The sequence below is a fragment of the Ambystoma mexicanum genome, chromosome 1p (assembly GCF_040938575.1).
Source record: "Ambystoma mexicanum isolate Mex_15411 chromosome 1p, UKY_AmexF1_1, whole genome shotgun sequence".
Classification (NCBI taxonomy): Eukaryota; Metazoa; Chordata; class Amphibia; order Caudata; family Ambystomatidae; genus Ambystoma; species Ambystoma mexicanum.
In genome coordinates this window covers 13,842,790-13,868,621 of record NC_090921.1, presented here as the reverse complement: position 1 = coordinate 13,868,621, position 25,832 = coordinate 13,842,790, and the positions used below count along the sequence as shown (strand labels likewise).

Here is a 25,832-nt window from a genome sequence, read left to right as displayed (position 1 = left end):
CAGTGTAAGCCTACCCGGGGCCTCCGCCGATGGTCCATGGTGTGTGGGATCCTTACTGGACCAACCCCAGCCGTAACGCAAATCTTAGCTTTGTCTCATTCGACCCCTAACTCGACCCAAGGAGCTACTGCAAACTCTTAGCCTAACACTAGCCCTAAAGGAAAGACGCCTATTGTCCTCACATGTGGGATTTTGTTCTCGCTGCTAGTGCATACGAAACTTGGTTCCGACGTGTCCAGGAGTGGGAGAATTACCAGGGACCTTGCAATCTCGTGCCTGGGGGTTTCTAAGCTGGGCATAGGAGCTCCACTGGATGGAGCCAAGTGTCTTGAACTGAGTTTTTGTGATGCAGCAGGAAAAGGCGCTGCAAAAAGGAGCAACTACCAAGGCAAAGAGATGTGCATTCATTAGGGCATCGTGTCGGCAGATTTGTGGCCCTGCCCTGAACGTGTTTATTGACAGGATCGTGAACGCATGTCCGTTTTCAGTGAACAGTGATTTATGCTTTACCCTTTTTTGGTGAAAACGCACACGAGTCAGATGTGTGCTTTCAGTCTGGGTGTTCAGAAAAGCAAGAATTCATAAACACATGCCATTCCCTGGCTCCCAATTGTCCTGTCTGTACACGTGGCATGAAGATAAAAAAGAAACAGCTATTGGCAGCGGTGGGATTCGAACCCACGCCTCCAAAGAGACTGGAGCCTAAATCCAGCGCCTTAGACCGCTCGGCCACGCTACCCTGCTGGTACTGAAACGAGAGCCTCTGAGACCTGTATTTTTTTAGGGATTGGCTGGTTTGGCCATTAATTCAAAATCAAAGCAAAGCATGAACTTGGATTGAATTCTAGCACTGGCTGTGCAAAGCCCGAACTGAACAATAAAGCACACTTGTCAGCCTGAAATTGAAATGTCACCTTTCGGGAGTGCTCTGTTCGACAGCAGTCTGGTAGCCTAGTGGTCAATGTCAGCACCCCTCCATCCAGCAGTCCTGAGTTCAATTCCCGGTGAGGGAGGTCAGATCTTTTCTAGGTTTTTTTTGGTTCTAAAAATGTTTGGGAAGCGAAGGTTCAGGAACATTGCCGGTAGGGAGAGTAAGCTCTTTAAAGGCATGCAATGAGATGTGTTTTTCTTTATTTCTGCATATTTCTGTAGCTAGCTGCATTCTTTCAGTCAACATCCCGCCCCATTTAGTGCTCACGTTTTTAAAGAAGTCCACCATTAGCCCGCAGTGTAAGCCTACCCGGGGCCTCCGCCGATGGTCCATGGTGTGTGGGATCCTTACTGGACCAACCCCAGCCGTAACGCAAATCTTAGCTTTGTCTCATTCGACCCCTAACTCGACCCAAGGAGCTACTGCAAACTCTTAGCCTAACACTAGCCCTAAATGAAAGACGCCTATTGTCCTCACATGTGGGATTTTGTTCTCGCTGCTAGTGCATACGAAACTTGGTTCCGACGTGTCCAGGAGTGGGAGAATTACCAGGGACCTTGCAATCTCGTGCCTGGGGGTTTCTAAGCTGGGCATAGGAGCTCCACTGGATGGAGCCAAGTGTCTTGAACTGAGTTTTTGTGATGCAGCAGGAAAAGGCGCTGCAAAAAGGAGCAACTACCAAGGCAAAGAGATGTGCATTCATTAGGGCATCGTGTCGGCAGATTTGTGGCCCTGCCAAGCACGTGTTTATTGACAGGATCGTGAACGCATGTCCGTTTTCAGTGAACAGTGATTTATGCTTTACCCTTTTTTGGTGAAAACGCACACGAGTCAGATGTGTGCTTTCAGTCTGGGTGTTCAGAAAAGCAAGAATTCATAAACACATGCCATTCCCTGGCTCCCAATTGTCCTGTCTGTACACGTGGCATGAAGATAAAAAAGAAACAGCTATTGGCAGCGGTGGGATTCGAACCCACGCCTCCAAAGAGACTGGAGCCTAAATCCAGCGCCTTAGACCGCTCGGCCACGCTACCCTGCTGGTACTGAAACGAGAGCCTCTGAGACCTGTATTTTTTTAGGGATTGGCTGGTTTGGCCATTAATTCAAAATCAAAGCAAAGCATGAACTTGGATTGAATTCTAGCACTGGCTGTGCAAAGCCCGAACTGAACAATAAAGCACACTTGTCAGCCTGAAATTGAAATGTCACCTTTCGGGAGTGCTCTGTTCAACAGCAGTCTGGTAGCCTAGTGGTCAATGTCAGCACCCCTCCATCCAGCAGTCTTGAGTTCAATTCCCGGTGAGGGAGGTCAGATCTTTTCTAGGTTTTTTTTGGTTCTAAAAATGTTTGGGAAGCGAAGGTTCAGGAACATTGCCGGTAGGGAGAGTAAGCTCTTTAAAGGCATGCAATGAGATGTGTTTTTCTTTATTTCTGCATATTTCTGTAGCTAGCTGCATTCTTTCAGTCAACATCCCGCCCCATTTAGTGCTCACGTTTTTAAAGAAGTCCACCATTAGCCCGCAGTGTAAGCCTACCCGGGGCCTCCGCCGATGGTCCATGGTGTGTGGGATCCTTACTGGACCAACCCCAGCCGTAACGCAAATCTTAGCTTTGTCTCATTCGACCCCTAACTCGACCCAAGGAGCTACTGCAAACTCTTAGCCTAACACTAGCCCTAAATGAAAGACGCCTATTGTCCTCACATGTGGGATTTTGTTCTCGCTGCTAGTGCATACGAAACTTGGTTCCGACGTGTCCAGGAGTGGGAGAATTACCAGGGACCTTGCAATCTCGTGCCTGGGGGTTTCTAAGCTGGGCATAGGAGCTCCACTGGATGGAGCCAAGTGTCTTGAACTGAGTTTTTGTGATGCAGCAGGAAAAGGCGCTGCAAAAAGGAGCAACTACCAAGGCAAAGAGATGTGCATTCATTAGGGCATCGTGTCGGCAGATTTGTGGCCCTGCCAAGCACGTGTTTATTGACAGGATCGTGAACGCATGTCCGTTTTCAGTGAACAGTGATTTATGCTTTACCCTTTTTTGGTGAAAACGCACACGAGTCAGATGTGTGCTTTCAGTCTGGGTGTTCAGAAAAGCAAGAATTCATAAACACATGCCATTCCCTGGCTCCCAATTGTCCTGTCTGTACACGTGGCATGAAGATAAAAAAGAAACAGCTATTGGCAGCGGTGGGATTCGAACCCACGCCTCCAAAGAGACTGGAGCCTAAATCCAGCGCCTTAGACCGCTCGTCCACGCTACCCTGCTGGTACTGAAACGAGAGCCTCTGAGACCTGTATTTTTTTAGGGATTGGCTGGTTTGGCCATTAATTCAAAATCAAAGCAAAGCATGAACTTGGATTGAATTCTAGCACTGGCTCTGCAAAGCCCGAACTGAACAATAAAGCACACTTGTCAGCCTGAAATTGAAATGTCACCTTTCGGGAGTGCTCTGTTCAACAGCAGTCTGGTAGCCTAGTGGTCAATGTCAGCACCCCTCCATCCAGCAGTCTTGAGTTCAATTCCCGGTGAGGGAGGTCAGATCTTTTCTAGGTTTTTTTTGGTTCTAAAAATGTTTGGGAAGCGAAGGTTCAGGAACATTGCCGGTAGGGAGAGTAAGCTCTTTAAAGGCATGCAATGAGATGTGTTTTTCTTTATTTCTGCATATTTCTGTAGCTAGCTGCATTCTTTCAGTCAACATCCCGCCCCATTTAGTGCTCACGTTTTTAAAGAAGTCCACCATTAGCCCGCAGTGTAAGCCTACCCGGGGCCTCCGCCGATGGTCCATGGTGTGTGGGATCCTTACTGGACCAACCCCAGCCGTAACGCAAATCTTAGCTTTGTCTCATTCGACCCCTAACTCGACCCAAGGAGCTACTGCAAACTCTTAGCCTAACACTAGCCCTAAATGAAAGACGCCTATTGTCCTCACATGTGGGATTTTGTTCTCGCTGCTAGTGCATACGAAACTTGGTTCCGACGTGTCCAGGAGTGGGAGAATTACCAGGGACCTTGCAATCTCGTGCCTGGGGGTTTCTAAGCTGGGCATAGGAGCTCCACTGGATGGAGCCAAGTGTCTTGAACTGAGTTTTTGTGATGCAGCAGGAAAAGGCGCTGCAAAAAGGAGCAACTACCAAGGCAAAGAGATGTGCATTCATTAGGGCATCGTGTCGGCAGATTTGTGGCCCTGCCAAGCACGTGTTTATTGACAGGATCGTGAACGCATGTCCGTTTTCAGTGAACAGTGATTTATGCTTTACCCTTTTTTGGTGAAAACGCACACGAGTCAGATGTGTGCTTTCAGTCTGGGTGTTCAGAAAAGCAAGAATTCATAAACACATGCCATTCCCTGGCTCCCAATTGTCCTGTCTGTACACGTGGCATGAAGATAAAAAAGAAACAGCTATTGGCAGCGGTGGGATTCGAACCCACGCCTCCAAAGAGACTGGAGCCTAAATCCAGCGCCTTAGACCGCTCGGCCACGCTACCCTGCTGGTACTGAAACGAGAGCCTCTGAGACCTGTATTTTTTTAGGGATTGGCTGGTTTGGCCATTAATTCAAAATCAAAGCAAAGCATGAACTTGGATTGAATTCTAGCACTGGCTGTGCAAAGCCCGAACTGAACAATAAAGCACACTTGTCAGCCTGAAATTGAAATGTCACCTTTCGGGAGTGCTCTGTTCAACAGCAGTCTGGTAGCCTAGTGGTCAATGTCAGCACCCCTCCATCCAGCAGTCTTGAGTTCAATTCCCGGTGAGGGAGGTCAGATCTTTTCTAGGTTTTTTTTGGTTCTAAAAATGTTTGGGAAGCGAAGGTTCAGGAACATTGCCGGTAGGGAGAGTAAGCTCTTTAAAGGCATGCAATGAGATGTGTTTTTCTTTATTTCTGCATATTTCTGTAGCTAGCTGCATTCTTTCAGTCAACATCCCGCCCCATTTAGTGCTCACGTTTTTAAAGAAGTCCACCATTAGCCCGCAGTGTAAGCCTACCCGGGGCCTCCGCCGATGGTCCATGGTGTGTGGGATCCTTACTGGACCAACCCCAGCCGTAACGCAAATCTTAGCTTTGTCTCATTCGACCCCTAACTCGACCCAAGGAGCTACTGCAAACTCTTAGCCTAACACTAGCCCTAAATGAAAGACGCCTATTGTCCTCACATGTGGGATTTTGTTCTCGCTGCTAGTGCATACGAAACTTGGTTCCGACGTGTCCAGGAGTGGGAGAATTACCAGGGACCTTGCAATCTCGTGCCTGGGGGTTTCTAAGCTGGGCATAGGAGCTCCACTGGATGGAGCCAAGTGTCTTGAACTGAGTTTTTGTGATGCAGCAGGAAAAGGCGCTGCAAAAAGGAGCAACTACCAAGGCAAAGAGATGTGCATTCATTAGGGCATCGTGTCGGCAGATTTGTGGCCCTGCCAAGCACGTGTTTATTGACAGGATCGTGAACGCATGTCCGTTTTCAGTGAACAGTGATTTATGCTTTACCCTTTTTTGGTGAAAACGCACACGAGTCAGATGTGTGCTTTCAGTCTGGGTGTTCAGAAAAGCAAGAATTCATAAACACATGCCATTCCCTGGCTCCCAATTGTCCTGTCTGTACACGTGGCATGAAGATAAAAAAGAAACAGCTATTGGCAGCGGTGGGATTCGAACCCACGCCTCCAAAGAGACTGGAGCCTAAATCCAGCGCCTTAGACCGCTCGGCCACGCTACCCTGCTGGTACTGAAACGAGAGCCTCTGAGACCTGTATTTTTTTAGGGATTGGCTGGTTTGGCCATTAATTCAAAATCAAAGCAAAGCATGAACTTGGATTGAATTCTAGCACTGGCTGTGCAAAGCCCGAACTGAACAATAAAGCACACTTGTCAGCCTGAAATTGAAATGTCACCTTTCGGGAGTGCTCTGTTCAACAGCAGTCTGGTAGCCTAGTGGTCAATGTCAGCACCCCTCCATCCAGCAGTCTTGAGTTCAATTCCCGGTGAGGGAGGTCAGATCTTTTCTAGGTTTTTTTTGGTTCTAAAAATGTTTGGGAAGCGAAGGTTCAGGAACATTGCCGGTAGGGAGAGTAAGCTCTTTAAAGGCATGCAATGAGATGTGTTTTTCTTTATTTCTGCATATTTCTGTAGCTAGCTGCATTCTTTCAGTCAACATCCCGCCCCATTTAGTGCTCACGTTTTTAAAGAAGTCCACCATTAGCCCGCAGTGTAAGCCTACCCGGGGCCTCCGCCGATGGTCCATGGTGTGTGGGATCCTTACTGGACCAACCCCAGCCGTAACGCAAATCTTAGCTTTGTCTCATTCGACCCCTAACTCGACCCAAGGAGCTACTGCAAACTCTTAGCCTAACACTAGCCCTAAATGAAAGACGCCTATTGTCCTCACATGTGGGATTTTGTTCTCGCTGCTAGTGCATACGAAACTTGGTTCCGACGTGTCCAGGAGTGGGAGAATTACCAGGGACCTTGCAATCTCGTGCCTGGGGGTTTCTAAGCTGGGCATAGGAGCTCCACTGGATGGAGCCAAGTGTCTTGAACTGAGTTTTTGTGATGCAGCAGGAAAAGGCGCTGCAAAAAGGAGCAACTACCAAGGCAAAGAGATGTGCATTCATTAGGGCATCGTGTCGGCAGATTTGTGGCCCTGCCAAGCACGTGTTTATTGACAGGATCGTGAACGCATGTCCGTTTTCAGTGAACAGTGATTTATGCTTTACCCTTTTTTGGTGAAAACGCACACGAGTCAGATGTGTGCTTTCAGTCTGGGTGTTCAGAAAAGCAAGAATTCATAAACACATGCCATTCCCTGGCTCCCAATTGTCCTGTCTGTACACGTGGCATGAAGATAAAAAAGAAACAGCTATTGGCAGCGGTGGGATTCGAACCCACGCCTCCAAAGAGACTGGAGCCTAAATCCAGCGCCTTAGACCGCTCGTCCACGCTACCCTGCTGGTACTGAAACGAGAGCCTCTGAGACCTGTATTTTTTTAGGGATTGGCTGGTTTGGCCATTAATTCAAAATCAAAGCAAAGCATGAACTTGGATTGAATTCTAGCACTGGCTCTGCAAAGCCCGAACTGAACAATAAAGCACACTTGTCAGCCTGAAATTGAAATGTCACCTTTCGGGAGTGCTCTGTTCAACAGCAGTCTGGTAGCCTAGTGGTCAATGTCAGCACCCCTCCATCCAGCAGTCTTGAGTTCAATTCCCGGTGAGGGAGGTCAGATCTTTTCTAGGTTTTTTTTGGTTCTAAAAATGTTTGGGAAGCGAAGGTTCAGGAACATTGCCGGTAGGGAGAGTAAGCTCTTTAAAGGCATGCAATGAGATGTGTTTTTCTTTATTTCTGCATATTTCTGTAGCTAGCTGCATTCTTTCAGTCAACATCCCGCCCCATTTAGTGCTCACGTTTTTAAAGAAGTCCACCATTAGCCCGCAGTGTAAGCCTACCCGGGGCCTCCGCCGATGGTCCATGGTGTGTGGGATCCTTACTGGACCAACCCCAGCCGTAACGCAAATCTTAGCTTTGTCTCATTCGACCCCTAACTCGACCCAAGGAGCTACTGCAAACTCTTAGCCTAACACTAGCCCTAAATGAAAGACGCCTATTGTCCTCACATGTGGGATTTTGTTCTCGCTGCTAGTGCATACGAAACTTGGTTCCGACGTGTCCAGGAGTGGGAGAATTACCAGGGACCTTGCAATCTCGTGCCTGGGGGTTTCTAAGCTGGGCATAGGAGCTCCACTGGATGGAGCCAAGTGTCTTGAACTGAGTTTTTGTGATGCAGCAGGAAAAGGCGCTGCAAAAAGGAGCAACTACCAAGGCAAAGAGATGTGCATTCATTAGGGCATCGTGTCGGCAGATTTGTGGCCCTGCCAAGCACGTGTTTATTGACAGGATCGTGAACGCATGTCCGTTTTCAGTGAACAGTGATTTATGCTTTACCCTTTTTTGGTGAAAACGCACACGAGTCAGATGTGTGCTTTCAGTCTGGGTGTTCAGAAAAGCAAGAATTCATAAACACATGCCATTCCCTGGCTCCCAATTGTCCTGTCTGTACACGTGGCATGAAGATAAAAAAGAAACAGCTATTGGCAGCGGTGGGATTCGAACCCACGCCTCCAAAGAGACTGGAGCCTAAATCCAGCGCCTTAGACCGCTCGGCCACGCTACCCTGCTGGTACTGAAACGAGAGCCTCTGAGACCTGTATTTTTTTAGGGATTGGCTGGTTTGGCCATTAATTCAAAATCAAAGCAAAGCATGAACTTGGATTGAATTCTAGCACTGGCTGTGCAAAGCCCGAACTGAACAATAAAGCACACTTGTCAGCCTGAAATTGAAATGTCACCTTTCGGGAGTGCTCTGTTCAACAGCAGTCTGGTAGCCTAGTGGTCAATGTCAGCACCCCTCCATCCAGCAGTCTTGAGTTCAATTCCCGGTGAGGGAGGTCAGATCTTTTCTAGGTTTTTTTTGGTTCTAAAAATGTTTGGGAAGCGAAGGTTCAGGAACATTGCCGGTAGGGAGAGTAAGCTCTTTAAAGGCATGCAATGAGATGTGTTTTTCTTTATTTCTGCATATTTCTGTAGCTAGCTGCATTCTTTCAGTCAACATCCCGCCCCATTTAGTGCTCACGTTTTTAAAGAAGTCCACCATTAGCCCGCAGTGTAAGCCTACCCGGGGCCTCCGCCGATGGTCCATGGTGTGTGGGATCCTTACTGGACCAACCCCAGCCGTAACGCAAATCTTAGCTTTGTCTCATTCGACCCCTAACTCGACCCAAGGAGCTACTGCAAACTCTTAGCCTAACACTAGCCCTAAATGAAAGACGCCTATTGTCCTCACATGTGGGATTTTGTTCTCGCTGCTAGTGCATACGAAACTTGGTTCCGACGTGTCCAGGAGTGGGAGAATTACCAGGGACCTTACAATCTCGTGCCTGGGGGTTTCTAAGCTGGGCATAGGAGCTCCACTGGATGGAGCCAAGTGTCTTGAACTGAGTTTTTGTGATGCAGCAGGAAAAGGCGCTGCAAAAAGGAGCAACTACCAAGGCAAAGAGATGTGCATTCATTAGGGCATCGTGTCGGCAGATTTGTGGCCCTGCCAAGCACGTGTTTATTGACAGGATCGTGAACGCATGTCCGTTTTCAGTGAACAGTGATTTATGCTTTACCCTTTTTTGGTGAAAACGCACACGAGTCAGATGTGTGCTTTCAGTCTGGGTGTTCAGAAAAGCAAGAATTCATAAACACATGCCATTCCCTGGCTCCCAATTGTCCTGTCTGTACACGTGGCATGAAGATAAAAAAGAAACAGCTATTGGCAGCGGTGGGATTCGAACCCACGCCTCCAAAGAGACTGGAGCCTAAATCCAGCGCCTTAGACCGCTCGGCCACGCTACCCTGCTGGTACTGAAACGAGAGCCTCTGAGACCTGTATTTTTTTAGGGATTGGCTGGTTTGGCCATTAATTCAAAATCAAAGCAAAGCATGAACTTGGATTGAATTCTAGCACTGGCTGTGCAAAGCCCGAACTGAACAATAAAGCACACTTGTCAGCCTGAAATTGAAATGTCACCTTTCGGGAGTGCTCTGTTCAACAGCAGTCTGGTAGCCTAGTGGTCAATGTCAGCACCCCTCCATCCAGCAGTCTTGAGTTCAATTCCCGGTGAGGGAGGTCAGATCTTTTCTAGGTTTTTTTTGGTTCTAAAAATGTTTGGGAAGCGAAGGTTCAGGAACATTGCCGGTAGGGAGAGTAAGCTCTTTAAAGGCATGCAATGAGATGTGTTTTTCTTTATTTCTGCATATTTCTGTAGCTAGCTGCATTCTTTCAGTCAACATCCCGCCCCATTTAGTGCTCACGTTTTTAAAGAAGTCCACCATTAGCCCGCAGTGTAAGCCTACCCGGGGCCTCCGCCGATGGTCCATGGTGTGTGGGATCCTTACTGGACCAACCCCAGCCGTAACGCAAATCTTAGCTTTGTCTCATTCGACCCCTAACTCGACCCAAGGAGCTACTGCAAACTCTTAGCCTAACACTAGCCCTAAATGAAAGACGCCTATTGTCCTCACATGTGGGATTTTGTTCTCGCTGCTAGTGCATACGAAACTTGGTTCCGACGTGTCCAGGAGTGGGAGAATTACCAGGGACCTTGCAATCTCGTGCCTGGGGGTTTCTAAGCTGGGCATAGGAGCTCCACTGGATGGAGCCAAGTGTCTTGAACTGAGTTTTTGTGATGCAGCAGGAAAAGGCGCTGCAAAAAGGAGCAACTACCAAGGCAAAGAGATGTGCATTCATTAGGGCATCGTGTCGGCAGATTTGTGGCCCTGCCCTGAACGTGTTTATTGACAGGATCGTGAACGCATGTCCGTTTTCAGTGAACAGTGATTTATGCTTTACCCTTTTTTGGTGAAAACGCACACGAGTCAGATGTGTGCTTTCAGTCTGGGTGTTCAGAAAAGCAAGAATTCATAAACACATGCCATTCCCTGGCTCCCAATTGTCCTGTCTGTACACGTGGCATGAAGATAAAAAAGAAACAGCTATTGGCAGCGGTGGGATTCGAACCCACGCCTCCAAAGAGACTGGAGCCTAAATCCAGCGCCTTAGACCGCTCGGCCACGCTACCCTGCTGGTACTGAAACGAGAGCCTCTGAGACCTGTATTTTTTTAGGGATTGGCTGGTTTGGCCATTAATTCAAAATCAAAGCAAAGCATGAACTTGGATTGAATTCTAGCACTGGCTGTGCAAAGCCCGAACTGAACAATAAAGCACACTTGTCAGCCTGAAATTGAAATGTCACCTTTCGGGAGTGCTCTGTTCGACAGCAGTCTGGTAGCCTAGTGGTCAATGTCAGCACCCCTCCATCCAGCAGTCCTGAGTTCAATTCCCGGTGAGGGAGGTCAGATCTTTTCTAGGTTTTTTTTGGTTCTAAAAATGTTTGGGAAGCGAAGGTTCAGGAACATTGCCGGTAGGGAGAGTAAGCTCTTTAAAGGCATGCAATGAGATGTGTTTTTCTTTATTTCTGCATATTTCTGTAGCTAGCTGCATTCTTTCAGTCAACATCCCGCCCCATTTAGTGCTCACGTTTTTAAAGAAGTCCACCATTAGCCCGCAGTGTAAGCCTACCCGGGGCCTCCGCCGATGGTCCATGGTGTGTGGGATCCTTACTGGACCAACCCCAGCCGTAACGCAAATCTTAGCTTTGTCTCATTCGACCCCTAACTCGACCCAAGGAGCTACTGCAAACTCTTAGCCTAACACTAGCCCTAAATGAAAGACGCCTATTGTCCTCACATGTGGGATTTTGTTCTCGCTGCTAGTGCATACGAAACTTGGTTCCGACGTGTCCAGGAGTGGGAGAATTACCAGGGACCTTGCAATCTCGTGCCTGGGGGTTTCTAAGCTGGGCATAGGAGCTCCACTGGATGGAGCCAAGTGTCTTGAACTGAGTTTTTGTGATGCAGCAGGAAAAGGCGCTGCAAAAAGGAGCAACTACCAAGGCAAAGAGATGTGCATTCATTAGGGCATCGTGTCGGCAGATTTGTGGCCCTGCCAAGCACGTGTTTATTGACAGGATCGTGAACGCATGTCCGTTTTCAGTGAACAGTGATTTATGCTTTACCCTTTTTTGGTGAAAACGCACACGAGTCAGATGTGTGCTTTCAGTCTGGGTGTTCAGAAAAGCAAGAATTCATAAACACATGCCATTCCCTGGCTCCCAATTGTCCTGTCTGTACACGTGGCATGAAGATAAAAAAGAAACAGCTATTGGCAGCGGTGGGATTCGAACCCACGCCTCCAAAGAGACTGGAGCCTAAATCCAGCGCCTTAGACCGCTCGTCCACGCTACCCTGCTGGTACTGAAACGAGAGCCTCTGAGACCTGTATTTTTTTAGGGATTGGCTGGTTTGGCCATTAATTCAAAATCAAAGCAAAGCATGAACTTGGATTGAATTCTAGCACTGGCTCTGCAAAGCCCGAACTGAACAATAAAGCACACTTGTCAGCCTGAAATTGAAATGTCACCTTTCGGGAGTGCTCTGTTCAACAGCAGTCTGGTAGCCTAGTGGTCAATGTCAGCACCCCTCCATCCAGCAGTCTTGAGTTCAATTCCCGGTGAGGGAGGTCAGATCTTTTCTAGGTTTTTTTTGGTTCTAAAAATGTTTGGGAAGCGAAGGTTCAGGAACATTGCCGGTAGGGAGAGTAAGCTCTTTAAAGGCATGCAATGAGATGTGTTTTTCTTTATTTCTGCATATTTCTGTAGCTAGCTGCATTCTTTCAGTCAACATCCCGCCCCATTTAGTGCTCACGTTTTTAAAGAAGTCCACCATTAGCCCGCAGTGTAAGCCTACCCGGGGCCTCCGCCGATGGTCCATGGTGTGTGGGATCCTTACTGGACCAACCCCAGCCGTAACGCAAATCTTAGCTTTGTCTCATTCGACCCCTAACTCGACCCAAGGAGCTACTGCAAACTCTTAGCCTAACACTAGCCCTAAAGGAAAGACGCCTATTGTCCTCACATGTGGGATTTTGTTCTCGCTGCTAGTGCATACGAAACTTGGTTCCGACGTGTCCAGGAGTGGGAGAATTACCAGGGACCTTGCAATCTCGTGCCTGGGGGTTTCTAAGCTGGGCATAGGAGCTCCACTGGATGGAGCCAAGTGTCTTGAACTGAGTTTTTGTGATGCAGCAGGAAAAGGCGCTGCAAAAAGGAGCAACTACCAAGGCAAAGAGATGTGCATTCATTAGGGCATCGTGTCGGCAGATTTGTGGCCCTGCCAAGCACGTGTTTATTGACAGGATCGTGAACGCATGTCCGTTTTCAGTGAACAGTGATTTATGCTTTACCCTTTTTTGGTGAAAACGCACACGAGTCAGATGTGTGCTTTCAGTCTGGGTGTTCAGAAAAGCAAGAATTCATAAACACATGCCATTCCCTGGCTCCCAATTGTCCTGTCTGTACACGTGGCATGAAGATAAAAAAGAAACAGCTATTGGCAGCGGTGGGATTCGAACCCACGCCTCCAAAGAGACTGGAGCCTAAATCCAGCGCCTTAGACCGCTCGGCCACGCTACCCTGCTGGTACTGAAACGAGAGCCTCTGAGACCTGTATTTTTTTAGGGATTGGCTGGTTTGGCCATTAATTCAAAATCAAAGCAAAGCATGAACTTGGATTGAATTCTAGCACTGGCTGTGCAAAGCCCGAACTGAACAATAAAGCACACTTGTCAGCCTGAAATTGAAATGTCACCTTTCGGGAGTGCTCTGTTCAACAGCAGTCTGGTAGCCTAGTGGTCAATGTCAGCACCCCTCCATCCAGCAGTCTTGAGTTCAATTCCCGGTGAGGGAGGTCAGATCTTTTCTAGGTTTTTTTTGGTTCTAAAAATGTTTGGGAAGCGAAGGTTCAGGAACATTGCCGGTAGGGAGAGTAAGCTCTTTAAAGGCATGCAATGAGATGTGTTTTTCTTTATTTCTGCATATTTCTGTAGCTAGCTGCATTCTTTCAGTCAACATCCCGCCCCATTTAGTGCTCACGTTTTTAAAGAAGTCCACCATTAGCCCGCAGTGTAAGCCTACCCGGGGCCTCCGCCGATGGTCCATGGTGTGTGGGATCCTTACTGGACCAACCCCAGCCGTAACGCAAATCTTAGCTTTGTCTCATTCGACCCCTAACTCGACCCAAGGAGCTACTGCAAACTCTTAGCCTAACACTAGCCCTAAATGAAAGACGCCTATTGTCCTCACATGTGGGATTTTGTTCTCGCTGCTAGTGCATACGAAACTTGGTTCCGACGTGTCCAGGAGTGGGAGAATTACCAGGGACCTTGCAATCTCGTGCCTGGGGGTTTCTAAGCTGGGCATAGGAGCTCCACTGGATGGAGCCAAGTGTCTTGAACTGAGTTTTTGTGATGCAGCAGGAAAAGGCGCTGCAAAAAGGAGCAACTACCAAGGCAAAGAGATGTGCATTCATTAGGGCATCGTGTCGGCAGATTTGTGGCCCTGCCAAGCACGTGTTTATTGACAGGATCGTGAACGCATGTCCGTTTTCAGTGAACAGTGATTTATGCTTTACCCTTTTTTGGTGAAAACGCACACGAGTCAGATGTGTGCTTTCAGTCTGGGTGTTCAGAAAAGCAAGAATTCATAAACACATGCCATTCCCTGGCTCCCAATTGTCCTGTCTGTACACGTGGCATGAAGATAAAAAAGAAACAGCTATTGGCAGCGGTGGGATTCGAACCCACGCCTCCAAAGAGACTGGAGCCTAAATCCAGCGCCTTAGACCGCTCGGCCACGCTACCCTGCTGGTACTGAAACGAGAGCCTCTGAGACCTGTATTTTTTTAGGGATTGGCTGGTTTGGCCATTAATTCAAAATCAAAGCAAAGCATGAACTTGGATTGAATTCTAGCACTGGCTGTGCAAAGCCCGAACTGAACAATAAAGCACACTTGTCAGCCTGAAATTGAAATGTCACCTTTCGGGAGTGCTCTGTTCAACAGCAGTCTGGTAGCCTAGTGGTCAATGTCAGCACCCCTCCATCCAGCAGTCTTGAGTTCAATTCCCGGTGAGGGAGGTCAGATCTTTTCTAGGTTTTTTTTGGTTCTAAAAATGTTTGGGAAGCGAAGGTTCAGGAACATTGCCGGTAGGGAGAGTAAGCTCTTTAAAGGCATGCAATGAGATGTGTTTTTCTTTATTTCTGCATATTTCTGTAGCTAGCTGCATTCTTTCAGTCAACATCCCGCCCCATTTAGTGCTCACGTTTTTAAAGAAGTCCACCATTAGCCCGCAGTGTAAGCCTACCCGGGGCCTCCGCCGATGGTCCATGGTGTGTGGGATCCTTACTGGACCAACCCCAGCCGTAACGCAAATCTTAGCTTTGTCTCATTCGACCCCTAACTCGACCCAAGGAGCTACTGCAAACTCTTAGCCTAACACTAGCCCTAAAGGAAAGACGCCTATTGTCCTCACATGTGGGATTTTGTTCTCGCTGCTAGTGCATACGAAACTTGGTTCCGACGTGTCCAGGAGTGGGAGAATTACCAGGGACCTTGCAATCTCGTGCCTGGGGGTTTCTAAGCTGGGCATAGGAGCTCCACTGGATGGAGCCAAGTGTCTTGAACTGAGTTTTTGTGATGCAGCAGGAAAAGGCGCTGCAAAAAGGAGCAACTACCAAGGCAAAGAGATGTGCATTCATTAGGGCATCGTGTCGGCAGATTTGTGGCCCTGCCAAGCACGTGTTTATTGACAGGATCGTGAACGCATGTCCGTTTTCAGTGAACAGTGATTTATGCTTTACCCTTTTTTGGTGAAAACGCACACGAGTCAGATGTGTGCTTTCAGTCTGGGTGTTCAGAAAAGCAAGAATTCATAAACACATGCCATTCCCTGGCTCCCAATTGTCCTGTCTGTACACGTGGCATGAAGATAAAAAAGAAACAGCTATTGGCAGCGGTGGGATTCGAACCCACGCCTCCAAAGAGACTGGAGCCTAAATCCAGCGCCTTAGACCGCTCGGCCACGCTACCCTGCTGGTACTGAAACGAGAGCCTCTGAGACCTGTATTTTTTTAGGGATTGGCTGGTTTGGCCATTAATTCAAAATCAAAGCAAAGCATGAACTTGGATTGAATTCTAGCACTGGCTGTGCAAAGCCCGAACTGAACAATAAAGCACACTTGTCAGCCTGAAATTGAAATGTCACCTTTCGGGAGTGCTCTGTTCAACAGCAGTCTGGTAGCCTAGTGGTCAATGTCAGCACCCCTCCATCCAGCAGTCTTGAGTTCAATTCCCGGTGAGGGAGGTCAGATCTTTTCTAGGTTTTTTTTGGTTCTAAAAATGTTTGGGAAGCGAAGGTTCAGGAACATTGCCGGTAGGGAGAGTAAGCTCTTTAAAGGCATGCAATGAGATGTGTTTTTCTTTATTTCTGCATATTTCTGTAGCTAGCTGCATTCTTTCAGTCAACATCCCGCCCCATTTAGTGCTCACGTTTTTAAAGAAGTCCACCATTAGCCCGCAGTGTAAGCCTACCCGGGGCCTCCGCCGATGGTCCATGGTGTGTGGGATCCTTACTGGACCAACCCCAGCCGTAACGCAAATCTTAGCTTTGTCTCATTCGACCCCTAACTCGACCCAAGGAGCTACTGCAAACTCTTAGCCTAACACTAGCCCTAAATGAAAGACGCCTATTGTCCTCACATGTGGGATTTTGTTCTCGCTGCTAGTGCATACGAAACTTGGTTCCGACGTGTCCAGGAGTGGGAGAATTACCAGGGACCTTGCAATCTCGTGCCTGGGGGTTTCTAAGCTGGGCATAGGAGCTCCACTGGATGGAGCCAAGTGTCTTGAACTGAGTTTTTGTGATGCAGCAGGAAAAGGCGCTGCAAAAAGGAGCAACTACCAAGGCAAAGAGATGTGCATTCATTAGGGCATCGTGTCGGCAGATTTGTGGCCCTGCCAAGCACGTGTTTATTGACAGGATCGTGAACGCATGTCCGTTTTCAGTGAACAGTGATTTATGCTTTACCCTTTTTTGGTGAAAACGCACACGAGTCAGATGTGTGCTTTCAGTCTGGGTGTTCAGAAAAGCAAGAATTCATAAACACATGCCATTCCCTGGCTCCCAATTGTCCTGTCTGTACACGTGGCATGAAGATAAAAAAGAAACAGCTATTGGCAGCGGTGGGATTCGAACCCACGCCTCCAAAGAGACTGGAGCCTAAATCCAGCGCCTTAGACCGCTCGGCCACGCTACCCTGCTGGTACTGAAACGAGAGCCTCTGAGACCTGTATTTTTTTAGGGATTGGCTGGTTTGGCCATTAATTCAAAATCAAAGCAAAGCATGAACTTGGATTGAATTCTAGCACTGGCTGTGCAAAGCCCGAACTGAACAATAAAGCACACTTGTCAGCCTGAAATTGAAATGTCACCTTTCGGGAGTGCTCTGTTCAACAGCAGTCTGGTAGCCTAGTGGTCAATGTCAGCACCCCTCCATCCAGCAGTCTTGAGTTCAATTCCCGGTGAGGGAGGTCAGATCTTTTCTAGGTTTTTTTTGGTTCTAAAAATGTTTGGGAAGCGAAGGTTCAGGAACATTGCCGGTAGGGAGAGTAAGCTCTTTAAAGGCATGCAATGAGATGTGTTTTTCTTTATTTCTGCATATTTCTGTAGCTAGCTGCATTCTTTCAGTCAACATCCCGCCCCATTTAGTGCTCACGTTTTTAAAGAAGTCCACCATTAGCCCGCAGTGTAAGCCTACCCGGGGCCTCCGCCGATGGTCCATGGTGTGTGGGATCCTTACTGGACCAACCCCAGCCGTAACGCAAATCTTAGCTTTGTCTCATTCGACCCCTAACTCGACCCAAGGAGCTACTGCAAACTCTTAGCCTAACACTAGCCCTAAATGAAAGACGCCTATTGTCCTCACATGTGGGATTTTGTTCTCGCTGCTAGTGCATACGAAACTTGGTTCCGACGTGTCCAGGAGTGGGAGAATTACCAGGGACCTTGCAATCTCGTGCCTGGGGGTTTCTAAGCTGGGCATAGGAGCTCCACTGGATGGAGCCAAGTGTCTTGAACTGAGTTTTTGTGATGCAGCAGGAAAAGGCGCTGCAAAAAGGAGCAACTACCAAGGCAAAGAGATGTGCATTCATTAGGGCATCGTGTCGGCAGATTTGTGGCCCTGCCAAGCACGTGTTTATTGACAGGATCGTGAACGCATGTCCGTTTTCAGTGAACAGTGATTTATGCTTTACCCTTTTTTGGTGAAAACGCACACGAGTCAGATGTGTGCTTTCAGTCTGGGTGTTCAGAAAAGCAAGAATTCATAAACACATGCCATTCCCTGGCTCCCAATTGTCCTGTCTGTACACGTGGCATGAAGATAAAAAAGAAACAGCTATTGGCAGCGGTGGGATTCGAACCCACGCCTCCAAAGAGACTGGAGCCTAAATCCAGCGCCTTAGACCGCTCGGCCACGCTACCCTGCTGGTACTGAAACGAGGGCCTCTGAGACCTGTATTTTTTTAGGGATTGGCTGGTTTGGCCATTAATTCAAAATCAAAGCAAAGCATGAACTTGGATTGAATTCTAGCACTGGCTGTGCAAAGCCCGAACTGAACAATAAAGCACACTTGTCAGCCTGAAATTGAAATGTCACCTTTCGGGAGTGCTCTGTTCAACAGCAGTCTGGTAGCCTAGTGGTCAATGTCAGCACCCCTCCATCCAGCAGTCTTGAGTTCAATTCCCGGTGAGGGAGGTCAGATCTTTTCTAGGTTTTTTTTGGTTCTAAAAATGTTTGGGAAGCGAAGGTTCAGGAACATTGCCGGTAGGGAGAGTAAGCTCTTTAAAGGCATGCAATGAGATGTGTTTTTCTTTATTTCTGCATATTTCTGTAGCTAGCTGCATTCTTTCAGTCAACATCCCGCCCCATTTAGTGCTCACGTTTTTAAAGAAGTCCACCATTAGCCCGCAGTGTAAGCCTACCCGGGGCCTCCGCCGATGGTCCATGGTGTGTGGGATCCTTACTGGACCAACCCCAGCCGTAACGCAAATCTTAGCTTTGTCTCATTCGACCCCTAACTCGACCCAAGGAGCTACTGCAAACTCTTAGCCTAACACTAGCCCTAAATGAAAGACGCCTATTGTCCTCACATGTGGGATTTTGTTCTCGCTGCTAGTGCATACGAAACTTGGTTCCGACGTGTCCAGGAGTGGGAGAATTACCAGGGACCTTGCAATCTCGTGCCTGGGGGTTTCTAAGCTGGGCATAGGAGCTCCACTGGATGGAGCCAAGTGTCTTGAACTGAGTTTTTGTGATGCAGCAGGAAAAGGCGCTGCAAAAAGGAGCAACTACCAAGGCAAAGAGATGTGCATTCATTAGGGCATCGTGTCGGCAGATTTGTGGCCCTGCCCTGAACGTGTTTATTGACAGGATCGTGAACGCATGTCCGTTTTCAGTGAACAGTGATTTATGCTTTACCCTTTTTTGGTGAAAACGCACACGAGTCAGATGTGTGCTTTCAGTCTGGGTGTTCAGAAAAGCAAGAATTCATAAACACATGCCATTCCCTGGCTCCCAATTGTCCTGTCTGTACACGTGGCATGAAGATAAAAAAGAAACAGCTATTGGCAGCGGTGGGATTCGAACCCACGCCTCCAAAGAGACTGGAGCCTAAATCCAGCGCCTTAGACCGCTCGGCCACGCTACCCTGCTGGTACTGAAACGAGGGCCTCTGAGACCTGTATTTTTTTAGGGATTGGCTGGTTTGGCCATTAATTCAAAATCAAAGCAAAGCATGAACTTGGATTGAATTCTAGCACTGGCTGTGCAAAGCCCGAACTGAACAATAAAGCACACTTGTCAGCCTGAAATTGAAATGTCACCTTTCGGGAGTGCTCTGTTCAACAGCAGTCTGGTAGCCTAGTGGTCAATGTCAGCACCCCTCCATCCAGCAGTCTTGAGTTCAATTCCCGGTGAGGGAGGTCAGATCTTTTCTAGGTTTTTTTTGGTTCTAAAAATGTTTGGGAAGCGAAGGTTCAGGAACATTGCCGGTAGGGAGAGTAAGCTCTTTAAAGGCATGCAATGAGATGTGTTTTTCTTTATTTCTGCATATTTCTGTAGCTAGCTGCATTCTTTCAGTCAACATCCCGCCCCATTTAGTGCTCACGTTTTTAAAGAAGTCCACCATTAGCCCGCAGTGTAAGCCTACCCGGGGCCTCCGCCGATGGTCCATGGTGTGTGGGATCCTTACTGGACCAACCCCAGCCGTAACGCAAATCTTAGCTTTGTCTCATTCGACCCCTAACTCGACCCAAGGAGCTACTGCAAACTCTTAGCCTAACACTAGCCCTAAATGAAAGACGCCTATTGTCCTCACATGTGGGATTTTGTTCTCGCTGCTAGTGCATACGAAACTTGGTTCCGACGTGTCCAGGAGTGGGAGAATTACCAGGGACCTTGCAATCTCGTGCCTGGGGGTTTCTAAGCTGGGCATAGGAGCTCCACTGGATGGAGCCAAGTGTCTTGAACTGAGTTTTTGTGATGCAGCAGGAAAAGGCGCTGCAAAAAGGAGCAACTACCAAGGCAAAGAGATGTGCATTCATTAGGGCATCGTGTCGGCAGATTTGTGGCCCTGCCCTGAACGTGTTTATTGACAGGATCGTGAACGCATGTCCGTTTTCAGTGAACAGTGATTTATGCTTTACCCTTTTTTGGTGAAAACGCACACGAGTCAGATGTGTGCTTTCAGTCTGGGTGTTCAGAAAAGCAAGAATTCATAAACACATGCCATTCCCTGGCTCCCAATTGTCCTGTCTGTACACGTGGCATGAAGATAAAAAAGAAACAGCTATTGGCAGCGGTGGGATTCGAACCCACGCCTCCAAAGAGACTGGAGCCTAAATCCAGCGCCTTAGACCGCTCGGCCACGCTACCCTGCTGGTACTGAAACGAGGGCCTCTGAGACCTGTATTTTTTTAGGGATTGGCTGGTTTGGCCATTAATTCAAAATCAAAGCAAAGCATGAACTTGGATTGAATTCTAGCACTGGCTGTGCAAAGCCCGAACTGAACAATAAAGCACACTTGTCAGCCTGAAATTGAAATGTCACCTTTCGGGAGTGCTCTGTTCAACAGCAGTCTGGTAGCCTAGTGGTCAATGTCAGCACCCCTCCATCCAGCAGTCTTGAGTTCAATTCCCGGTGAGGGAGGTCAGATCTTTTCTAGGTTTTTTTTGGTTCTAAAAATGTTTGGGAAGCGAAGGTTCAGGAACATTGCCGGTAGGGAGAGTAAGCTCTTTAAAGGCATGCAATGAGATGTGTTTTTCTTTATTTCTGCATATTTCTGTAGCTAGCTGCATTCTTTCAGTCAACATCCCGCCCCATTTAGTGCTCACGTTTTTAAAGAAGTCCACCATTAGCCCGCAGTGTAAGCCTACCCGGGGCCTCCGCCGATGGTCCATGGTGTGTGGGATCCTTACTGGACCAACCCCAGCCGTAACGCAAATCTTAGCTTTGTCTCATTCGACCCCTAACTCGACCCAAGGAGCTACTGCAAACTCTTAGCCTAACACTAGCCCTAAATGAAAGACGCCTATTGTCCTCACATGTGGGATTTTGTTCTCGCTGCTAGTGCATACGAAACTTGGTTCCGACGTGTCCAGGAGTGGGAGAATTACCAGGGACCTTGCAATCTCGTGCCTGGGGGTTTCTAAGCTGGGCATAGGAGCTCCACTGGATGGAGCCAAGTGTCTTGAACTGAGTTTTTGTGATGCAGCAGGAAAAGGCGCTGCAAAAAGGAGCAACTACCAAGGCAAAGAGATGTGCATTCATTAGGGCATCGTGTCGGCAGATTTGTGGCCCTGCCCTGAACGTGTTTATTGACAGGATCGTGAACGCATGTCCGTTTTCAGTGAACAGTGATTTATGCTTTACCCTTTTTTGGTGAAAACGCACACGAGTCAGATGTGTGCTTTCAGTCTGGGTGTTCAGAAAAGCAAGAATTCATAAACACATGCCATTCCCTGGCTCCCAATTGTCCTGTCTGTACACGTGGCATGAAGATAAAAAAGAAACAGCTATTGGCAGCGGTGGGATTCGAACCCACGCCTCCAAAGAGACTGGAGCCTAAATCCAGCGCCTTAGACCGCTCGGCCACGCTACCCTGCTGGTACTGAAACGAGAGCCTCTGAGACCTGTATTTTTTTAGGGATTGGCTGGTTTGGCCATTAATTCAAAATCAAAGCAAAGCATGAACTTGGATTGAATTCTAGCACTGGCTGTGCAAAGCCCGAACTGAACAATAAAGCACACTTGTCAGCCTGAAATTGAAATGTCACCTTTCGGGAGTGCTCTGTTCGACAGCAGTCTGGTAGCCTAGTGGTCAATGTCAGCACCCCTCCATCCAGCAGTCCTGAGTTCAATTCCCGGTGAGGGAGGTCAGATCTTTTCTAGGTTTTTTTTGGTTCTAAAAATGTTTGGGAAGCGAAGGTTCAGGAACATTGCCGGTAGGGAGAGTAAGCTCTTTAAAGGCATGCAATGAGATGTGTTTTTCTTTATTTCTGCATATTTCTGTAGCTAGCTGCATTCTTTCAGTCAACATCCCGCCCCATTTAGTGCTCACGTTTTTAAAGAAGTCCACCATTAGCCCGCAGTGTAAGCCTACCCGGGGCCTCCGCCGATGGTCCATGGTGTGTGGGATCCTTACTGGACCAACCCCAGCCGTAACGCAAATCTTAGCTTTGTCTCATTCGACCCCTAACTCGACCCAAGGAGCTACTGCAAACTCTTAGCCTAACACTAGCCCTAAATGAAAGACGCCTATTGTCCTCACATGTGGGATTTTGTTCTCGCTGCTAGTGCATACGAAACTTGGTTCCGACGTGTCCAGGAGTGGGAGAATTACCAGGGACCTTGCAATCTCGTGCCTGGGGGTTTCTAAGCTGGGCATAGGAGCTCCACTGGATGGAGCCAAGTGTCTTGAACTGAGTTTTTGTGATGCAGCAGGAAAAGGCGCTGCAAAAAGGAGCAACTACCAAGGCAAAGAGATGTGCATTCATTAGGGCATCGTGTCGGCAGATTTGTGGCCCTGCCAAGCACGTGTTTATTGACAGGATCGTGAACGCATGTCCGTTTTCAGTGAACAGTGATTTATGCTTTACCCTTTTTTGGTGAAAACGCACACGAGTCAGATGTGTGCTTTCAGTCTGGGTGTTCAGAAAAGCAAGAATTCATAAACACATGCCATTCCCTGGCTCCCAATTGTCCTGTCTGTACACGTGGCATGAAGATAAAAAAGAAACAGCTATTGGCAGCGGTGGGATTCGAACCCACGCCTCCAAAGAGACTGGAGCCTAAATCCAGCGCCTTAGACCGCTCGGCCACGCTACCCTGCTGGTACTGAAACGAGAGCCTCTGAGACCTGTATTTTTTTAGGGATTGGCTGGTTTGGCCATTAATTCAAAATCAAAGCAAAGCATGAACTTGGATTGAATTCTAGCACTGGCTGTGCAAAGCCCGAACTGAACAATAAAGCACACTTGTCAGCCTGAAATTGAAATGTCACCTTTCGGGAGTGCTCTGTTCAACAGCAGTCTGGTAGCCTAGTGGTCAATGTCAGCACCCCTCCATCCAGCAGTCTTGAGTTCAATTCCCGGTGAGGGAGGTCAGATCTTTTCTAGGTTTTTTTTGGTTCTAAAAATGTTTGGGAAGCGAAGGTTCAGGAACATTGCCGGTAGGGAGAGTAAGCTCTTTAAAGGCATGCAATGAGATGTGTTTTTCTTTATTTCTGCATATTTCTGTAGCTAGCTGCATTCTTTCAGTCAACATCCCGCCCCATTTAGTGCTCACGTTTTTAAAGAAGTCCACCATTAGCCCGCAGTGTAAGCCTACCCGGGGCCTCCGCCGATGGTCCATGGTGTGTGGGATCCTTACTGGACCAACCCCAGCCGTAACGCAAATCTTAGCTTTGTCTCATTCGACCCCTAACTCGACCCAAGGAGCTACTGCAAACTCTTAGCCTAACACTAGCCCTAAATGAAAGACGCCTATTGTCCTCACATGTGGGATTTTGTTCTCGCTGCTAGTGCATACGAAACTTGGTTCCGACGTGTCCAGGAGTGGGAGAATTACCAGGGACCTTGCAATCTCGTGCCTGGGGGTTTCTAAGCTGGGCATAGGAGCTCCACTGGATGGAGCCAAGTGTCTTGAACTGAGTTTTTGTGATGCAGCAGGAAAAGGCGCTGCAAAAAGGAGCAACTACCAAGGCAAAGAGATGTGCATTCATTAGGGCATCGTGTCGGCAGATTTGTGGCCCTGCCAAGCACGTGTTTATTGACAGGATCGTGAACGCATGTCCGTTTTCAGTGAACAGTGATTTATGCTTTACCCTTTTTTGGTGAAAACGCACACGAGTCAGATGTGTGCTTTCAGTCTGGGTGTTCAGAAAAGCAAGAATTCATAAACACATGCCATTCCCTGGCTCCCAATTGTCCTGTCTGTACACGTGGCATGAAGATAAAAAAGAAACAGCTATTGGCAGCGGTGGGATTCGAACCCACGCCTCCAAAGAGACTGGAGCCTAAATCCAGCGCCTTAGACCGCTCGGCCACGCTACCCTGCTGGTACTGAAACGAGAGCCTCTGAGACCTGTATTTTTTTAGGGATTGGCTGGTTTGGCCATTAATTCAAAATCAAAGCAAAGCATGAACTTGGATTGAATTCTAGCACTGGCTGTGCAAAGCCCGAACTGAACAATAAAGCACACTTGTCAGCCTGAAATTGAAATGTCACCTTTCGGGAGTGCTCTGTTCAACAGCAGTCTGGTAGCCTAGTGGTCAATGTCAGCACCCCTCCATCCAGCAGTCTTGAGTTCAATTCCCGGTGAGGGAGGTCAGATCTTTTCTAGGTTTTTTTTGGTTCTAAAAATGTTTGGGAAGCGAAGGTTCAGGAACATTGCCGGTAGGGAGAGTAAGCTCTTTAAAGGCATGCAATGAGATGTGTTTTTCTTTATTTCTGCATATTTCTGTAGCTAGCTGCATTCTTTCAGTCAACATCCCGCCCCATTTAGTGCTCACGTTTTTAAAGAAGTCCACCATTAGCCCGCAGTGTAAGCCTACCCGGGGCCTCCGCCGATGGTCCATGGTGTGTGGGATCCTTACTGGACCAACCCCAGCCGTAACGCAAATCTTAGCTTTGTCTCATTCGACCCCTAACTCGACCCAAGGAGCTACTGCAAACTCTTAGCCTAACACTAGCCCTAAATGAAAGACGCCTATTGTCCTCACATGTGGGATTTTGTTCTCGCTGCTAGTGCATACGAAACTTGGTTCCGACGTGTCCAGGAGTGGGAGAATTACCAGGGACCTTGCAATCTCGTGCCTGGGGGTTTCTAAGCTGGGCATAGGAGCTCCACTGGATGGAGCCAAGTGTCTTGAACTGAGTTTTTGTGATGCAGCAGGAAAAGGCGCTGCAAAAAGGAGCAACTACCAAGGCAAAGAGATGTGCATTCATTAGGGCATCGTGTCGGCAGATTTGTGGCCCTGCCAAGCACGTGTTTATTGACAGGATCGTGAACGCATGTCCGTTTTCAGTGAACAGTGATTTATGCTTTACCCTTTTTTGGTGAAAACGCACACGAGTCAGATGTGTGCTTTCAGTCTGGGTGTTCAGAAAAGCAAGAATTCATAAACACATGCCATTCCCTGGCTCCCAATTGTCCTGTCTGTACACGTGGCATGAAGATAAAAAAGAAACAGCTATTGGCAGCGGTGGGATTCGAACCCACGCCTCCAAAGAGACTGGAGCCTAAATCCAGCGCCTTAGACCGCTCGGCCACGCTACCCTGCTGGTACTGAAACGAGGGCCTCTGAGACCTGTATTTTTTTAGGGATTGGCTGGTTTGGCCATTAATTCAAAATCAAAGCAAAGCATGAACTTGGATTGAATTCTAGCACTGGCTGTGCAAAGCCCGAACTGAACAATAAAGCACACTTGTCAGCCTGAAATTGAAATGTCACCTTTCGGGAGTGCTCTGTTCAACAGCAGTCTGGTAGCCTAGTGGTCAATGTCAGCACCCCTCCATCCAGCAGTCTTGAGTTCAATTCCCGGTGAGGGAGGTCAGATCTTTTCTAGGTTTTTTTTGGTTCTAAAAATGTTTGGGAAGCGAAGGTTCAGGAACATTGCCGGTAGGGAGAGTAAGCTCTTTAAAGGCATGCAATGAGATGTGTTTTTCTTTATTTCTGCATATTTCTGTAGCTAGCTGCATTCTTTCAGTCAACATCCCGCCCCATTTAGTGCTCACGTTTTTAAAGAAGTCCACCATTAGCCCGCAGTGTAAGCCTACCCGGGGCCTCCGCCGATGGTCCATGGTGTGTGGGATCCTTACTGGACCAACCCCAGCCGTAACGCAAATCTT

The 25,832-nt window shown here is 48.0% G+C and overlaps 21 non-coding genes across 21 annotated transcripts; all 21 read right to left on the bottom strand.

The window, feature by feature from the left end:
* Positions 1 to 657: 657 nt before the first annotated feature.
* Positions 658 to 739, bottom strand: TRNAL-UAG (transfer RNA leucine (anticodon UAG)). The gene has a single exon. It is a non-coding gene; the product is annotated as a tRNA-Leu (tRNA).
* Positions 740 to 1,883: 1,144 nt separating this feature from the next.
* On the bottom strand, positions 1,884 to 1,965 carry TRNAL-UAG (transfer RNA leucine (anticodon UAG)). The gene has a single exon. It is a non-coding gene; the product is annotated as a tRNA-Leu (tRNA).
* Positions 1,966 to 3,109: 1,144 nt separating this feature from the next.
* Positions 3,110 to 3,191, bottom strand: TRNAL-UAG (transfer RNA leucine (anticodon UAG)). The gene has a single exon. It is a non-coding gene; the product is annotated as a tRNA-Leu (tRNA).
* Positions 3,192 to 4,335: 1,144 nt separating this feature from the next.
* On the bottom strand, positions 4,336 to 4,417 carry TRNAL-UAG (transfer RNA leucine (anticodon UAG)). The gene has a single exon. It is a non-coding gene; the product is annotated as a tRNA-Leu (tRNA).
* A 1,144-nt stretch (positions 4,418 to 5,561) lies between these two features.
* Positions 5,562 to 5,643, bottom strand: TRNAL-UAG (transfer RNA leucine (anticodon UAG)). Its single transcript has one exon. It is a non-coding gene; the product is annotated as a tRNA-Leu (tRNA).
* A 1,144-nt stretch (positions 5,644 to 6,787) lies between these two features.
* TRNAL-UAG (transfer RNA leucine (anticodon UAG)) lies at positions 6,788 to 6,869 on the bottom strand. The gene has a single exon. It is a non-coding gene; the product is annotated as a tRNA-Leu (tRNA).
* Positions 6,870 to 8,013: 1,144 nt separating this feature from the next.
* Positions 8,014 to 8,095, bottom strand: TRNAL-UAG (transfer RNA leucine (anticodon UAG)). The gene has a single exon. It is a non-coding gene; the product is annotated as a tRNA-Leu (tRNA).
* A 1,144-nt stretch (positions 8,096 to 9,239) lies between these two features.
* TRNAL-UAG (transfer RNA leucine (anticodon UAG)) lies at positions 9,240 to 9,321 on the bottom strand. The gene has a single exon. It is a non-coding gene; the product is annotated as a tRNA-Leu (tRNA).
* A 1,144-nt stretch (positions 9,322 to 10,465) lies between these two features.
* On the bottom strand, positions 10,466 to 10,547 carry TRNAL-UAG (transfer RNA leucine (anticodon UAG)). The gene has a single exon. It is a non-coding gene; the product is annotated as a tRNA-Leu (tRNA).
* A 1,144-nt stretch (positions 10,548 to 11,691) lies between these two features.
* TRNAL-UAG (transfer RNA leucine (anticodon UAG)) lies at positions 11,692 to 11,773 on the bottom strand. Its single transcript has one exon. It is a non-coding gene; the product is annotated as a tRNA-Leu (tRNA).
* A 1,144-nt stretch (positions 11,774 to 12,917) lies between these two features.
* Positions 12,918 to 12,999, bottom strand: TRNAL-UAG (transfer RNA leucine (anticodon UAG)). The gene has a single exon. It is a non-coding gene; the product is annotated as a tRNA-Leu (tRNA).
* Positions 13,000 to 14,143: 1,144 nt separating this feature from the next.
* TRNAL-UAG (transfer RNA leucine (anticodon UAG)) lies at positions 14,144 to 14,225 on the bottom strand. The gene has a single exon. It is a non-coding gene; the product is annotated as a tRNA-Leu (tRNA).
* A 1,144-nt stretch (positions 14,226 to 15,369) lies between these two features.
* Positions 15,370 to 15,451, bottom strand: TRNAL-UAG (transfer RNA leucine (anticodon UAG)). Its single transcript has one exon. It is a non-coding gene; the product is annotated as a tRNA-Leu (tRNA).
* Positions 15,452 to 16,595: 1,144 nt separating this feature from the next.
* Positions 16,596 to 16,677, bottom strand: TRNAL-UAG (transfer RNA leucine (anticodon UAG)). The gene has a single exon. It is a non-coding gene; the product is annotated as a tRNA-Leu (tRNA).
* Positions 16,678 to 17,821: 1,144 nt separating this feature from the next.
* On the bottom strand, positions 17,822 to 17,903 carry TRNAL-UAG (transfer RNA leucine (anticodon UAG)). Its single transcript has one exon. It is a non-coding gene; the product is annotated as a tRNA-Leu (tRNA).
* A 1,144-nt stretch (positions 17,904 to 19,047) lies between these two features.
* Positions 19,048 to 19,129, bottom strand: TRNAL-UAG (transfer RNA leucine (anticodon UAG)). The gene has a single exon. It is a non-coding gene; the product is annotated as a tRNA-Leu (tRNA).
* Positions 19,130 to 20,273: 1,144 nt separating this feature from the next.
* TRNAL-UAG (transfer RNA leucine (anticodon UAG)) lies at positions 20,274 to 20,355 on the bottom strand. The gene has a single exon. It is a non-coding gene; the product is annotated as a tRNA-Leu (tRNA).
* Positions 20,356 to 21,499: 1,144 nt separating this feature from the next.
* On the bottom strand, positions 21,500 to 21,581 carry TRNAL-UAG (transfer RNA leucine (anticodon UAG)). The gene has a single exon. It is a non-coding gene; the product is annotated as a tRNA-Leu (tRNA).
* Positions 21,582 to 22,725: 1,144 nt separating this feature from the next.
* TRNAL-UAG (transfer RNA leucine (anticodon UAG)) lies at positions 22,726 to 22,807 on the bottom strand. The gene has a single exon. It is a non-coding gene; the product is annotated as a tRNA-Leu (tRNA).
* Positions 22,808 to 23,951: 1,144 nt separating this feature from the next.
* On the bottom strand, positions 23,952 to 24,033 carry TRNAL-UAG (transfer RNA leucine (anticodon UAG)). Its single transcript has one exon. It is a non-coding gene; the product is annotated as a tRNA-Leu (tRNA).
* A 1,144-nt stretch (positions 24,034 to 25,177) lies between these two features.
* On the bottom strand, positions 25,178 to 25,259 carry TRNAL-UAG (transfer RNA leucine (anticodon UAG)). The gene has a single exon. It is a non-coding gene; the product is annotated as a tRNA-Leu (tRNA).
* Positions 25,260 to 25,832: the final 573 nt, after the last annotated feature.